The following is a 4,427-nucleotide window of genomic DNA, read 5'->3' as shown; positions in this document are numbered from 1 at the left end:
AATCAAAAATCGTATGTTATTTTAGATTTTTTTTTTATTTGTTAAACTAAATAATATATTTGTTGTTTTTTTTACAAATCGATAAAAACTAGAAAATTTATTATTATATTTTAAACCAATTTTGTTGCTATTTATCTTCCATTTTTTAATAAATCTAATAGTTAGCTTTTCAAATATGAACATAAATTTCATATTTCTAGATTTGAAAATTTATGGTTTTATCCACATAAATGATGTTAATATTGAATTGTTATACATTATGCGTTTCACTAGAATGTTGAAGTGGAATTTTTATATTTTTAGAATTATATACAAGAATTATGATATATTCCGAAGATTAATATTTTATAATGATTTTAGACGTGGGTTAAATAAAATCAATTTTGTAATTTTTTTTTTGAAATTTTATTTAGATGGATTTTGTCTGAAGGTTCAAATTTTACAATGATTATAGACATGGGTTAAATAAATTAATTTTTGAATTTTTTTTTAGCAAGATTCAATCGAAGGTTCAAATTTTACAATGATTAAAGACATGGGTTTAATAAATTAAATATACACTATAAATTGAATAATTATTTGATATTATTTATATATCAAAATTTGTTGTTTTGTTTTTATGTTTTACGTTTTTCGTTGGATATAATTGTGATAATTATTTGCTTACAATAATTCAATTTTGTGTCTTAATGTATTAATAATCTTTAGCTTCTATAAGATGTTTTATCGTATATGTTAAATATCCTAATTTGCTTTATTTTACATATAATAAACTTGATTTATGCATTTTGAATTTTACATAAGAATGTATATAAAAGGTTTAATATTGTTACTTTATATGAAATTATATTTTATTATTTATATCACTGCCAATACTAGAATATCTTTTATTTATTGTTTGAAAAAAGTGCGCGATTCTAATAACAAAATTATATATTTTCTAGAATTGATAAATAGAAATATATGAATCCTTTAATTTTTTAGTTTTTATAAACCTGTGACATGTTCTCAACAGTTTTCTTTTGCCCTTTATCTAAAAAAGCAGATCTAAAATGATCATTGATCAAATTTACCCCTTTTCTAGATAAGAAAATTAAATTATACGATTTTTACCATGATTTTTCCGTCTATTTCTTCGAAATTTTGTCTAGAAAATGATATTTTATCCATTGAGTTAATAATTATACGTTTTTTTTGAAAAAAAGACATATATTCGAAAAAAAATATTCTTCTTGTATATCCTTTATCAGATTTTCTATTTTAGTTTATCTTTTTAATCATCGTCATGATAACATTAAAGTCCGAAAGTTCATGTCTTTATATTCTTATGTAATTAAGATCATAAATATATAACTAAATAGTAACAATGCAATTATTTATAGGAGATGTATATGTTTTTATCCTTTTCAATGATAATTATACCACCATTTTTATGGTATTTTGATGTTTCTTTGCTTTTTACGATCGCTTAATCCACATATTTATTAATAATTTACTTTTTGTTGTAAAAGTATAACTTATTCTTAATACTTTTATAATTGTTATCTTTAAATTCCGAACAATGCATTTTTCTTTCTATTATAAACAAAAAATATATTCATTCTATTTTATTTTATTTTGTTATTATTGGATATTTTATCTTTAGATTAAGATATTCGAACATATCGTGATGTTAGAAAAGCGTTCTTAAATAAAATTATATGCTGGTATATTGTTTTTCTATTCTAATTTTGAACTTTCTAGATATAAAATATAGTTATCAAAACATTGGATTTTTCTTTTAAATTAGATTACGAGAAAGAATGACAAAAAAGTAAAATATTTTTTATATAATGATACAACAAATTTTGTGTAATTTTATTATATTTTTTAATTATTTTTTTACATACTATTATACTTTTTTTTTATAAAATATTTATCCGAAATATTCTTCTGATTTTATTTAAATTTTCATTTAGAATCTATAAATTAATAAATCACCATAAAATTATATATATCGACAAAAATAATAATAATACGCAATTATTTGTCTATTATATACATTAAACTAGATTTTCTGACTCTAAAGATCTTCACATCAATTGTTCTTTATAATATTTAAAACCGAAATTTTTTTTTATGTTAAGATTATTTGTTATTTAAACAATAATATGAAAAATTTCGTGATATAATTTTATGTTATTTCATTTGCTATTTATTTCTTTGTTTAAGATCCTCTTGTTAATAAATTATTATTTTTTACGTTTTTTATTTTATTTTCCATAAACATATAGAAATATACTGGTGAAATTGAAATATTTTTCGTGTTTAGTAATTTATTATAATCTAATAATAGAACCATCTCTGTAAAAAATGAAATTTTCAAATAAAATATAAATAGATATAAAATACAAAAGATATATTTTCGACACCAGATATTAGAATTTTATGTAGATATTTTCAGTTTAATGCACTAATATTTAAATATTCATATATAAATTACGTCTCTGGTAGAAAACTATGTTTATTGTCTTATTTTATTGAGTATAAATTGTAATTTTTATTGATTATTTGTGGCTTAATTATCATATTTGTACCAATCCTTTGATTTTTTTCTTTATCTAGGCGGTTTTCTACTTTTCTGGTTGTATAGAATAAATCCTTTATGTTAAAATAACCAGCTTTTAAACGATAATATTCGTTTTTATTATAAAAATTTCAATTATCAATTTTTATTATCGATTTTCTATGCTATTTTAAATATAATATGTCTGCAGCGAGATGAGAATAAACATATTTTGGATTACTTTTGTACTACTAAGACAGATCAATTGTCTTTTGAACATAATTTTATTACTTTTAGCTTAATTATGTCGCTGAATGGCCGAATAAGTGGTGATAAATATGTCCACTAGCATAGAAAGAAATAGTAAAATATATATTTATGACATGATAAATACATTGTCTAAAGTTGATAGAAGATAAAATCATCTTTTTGTGGATATATAGCCATAACCAACTTAGTTATATTCAGGATTTTTTTGCCATATAATGGATATTTATATACTCTAATAGACATAGCGAATATTTGTACATATGTTTTACTATGTTTAATTATTCAGAAAAGGTGAATTCATTGATTTTTTGATCAATTCCAAGTTTTATGTGTTGCCATATTTTTTTGTGTCTTAAAAAAAACCTAGAAACAAGCCCTGTTTGGTAAAAAAACTAATTTTTACTTGCTGATCATATTTTTATTTGCTAAGATACACATTCTGGCTATCTCATATTTCTCATTATCTGCGATTTTTCATAATAACTAATCAACATCGCAAAAAAAAGGGATTTTATTTTCTTATAATAAAAACAAGTTTTCAATTTAAAAGTATCTTTTTGTAACGTAAAATACTTAGAAAATCATAGGTTTTATGTTTTTCTTGATTTTTCCCCCTTTATGCGTAAATTTAGTCGACTATTTTTTTTCTTTATTTTAGTGGGTTTTTTATGTGATAATAACTATCATATACTCCAAATCGAAAAAATATGTTTTGAACCATAGATCAATACATATTATGAAAGCTGTAATCTAATTTAGGATCTTAATAGAAAGTTTAAGGGTCCTATTATTTTTTTTTTCTTTTAATAATCAATTACATAAAATATTGAATATATTTTTGATGTCTTATTTTAATATTCAATTATAAAAAAAATTTCATATATCGTTTAATTGTATTTGATGCTTTTTAAAATGTATTTATTTAGTATGCTTTTTATATATGAAAAAAGGGTGGATAATGCTAAACTCAGTAATTTTTATGAATTGAACGATAGATTTAGCTTTTATTATATTGGTAAAACAAGATTAATGTTTTTTTCTTTCTTTTTTTTCAATTATACGGAAATTTTTTTTTATAATTTTCATCTTCTAAAATATTAACTTTATCGATATCGCATAGCACTGAGATAGAATCTTTACTGATATATAGAATTTATGTAAACCATTCACACGCTTAGATAATACATTTACGTAAAATAGGCATGATTTTGAGTTTCAACCTGCTTGCGAAAGTTTAAAAAAAAACAAATTTTATGATTTTTAATCTGAAGGAAGATTTTTTTGTGTAGCTATTGAGCTATATTGTATGCTATTAAATATATATGTCGCCCAAGCAGCTATAAAAAGTGTAATTCAGTAAGTGGTTAAATGAAAAAAAAATTTTTATTGGATTAAACTGCCGCAGATTGCCTAATATAGGTTTCATAAATCATAAATTATTTATTTATCACTAAATACCGTTAAAACAATTCAAAAGGTGTTAAAAAGTTCAGCTAGGATCTAAAGAAAAAATATATATTTTAGAATACAGTGTTAGTTTAATACGTTTCTATGGTAAATGATTGAAATCTCATATTCTTCTGAACATCTATATATTTAAGGAGATTCATTT

The sequence above is a fragment of the Rhyacophila brunnea genome, unplaced genomic scaffold (assembly GCF_057557595.1).
Source record: "Rhyacophila brunnea isolate RB1 unplaced genomic scaffold, BYU_Rbru_1.0 scaffold_81, whole genome shotgun sequence".
In the NCBI taxonomy this organism is placed as follows: domain Eukaryota; kingdom Metazoa; phylum Arthropoda; class Insecta; order Trichoptera; family Rhyacophilidae; genus Rhyacophila; species Rhyacophila brunnea.
Note: the sequence above shows the minus strand (reverse complement) of the source record.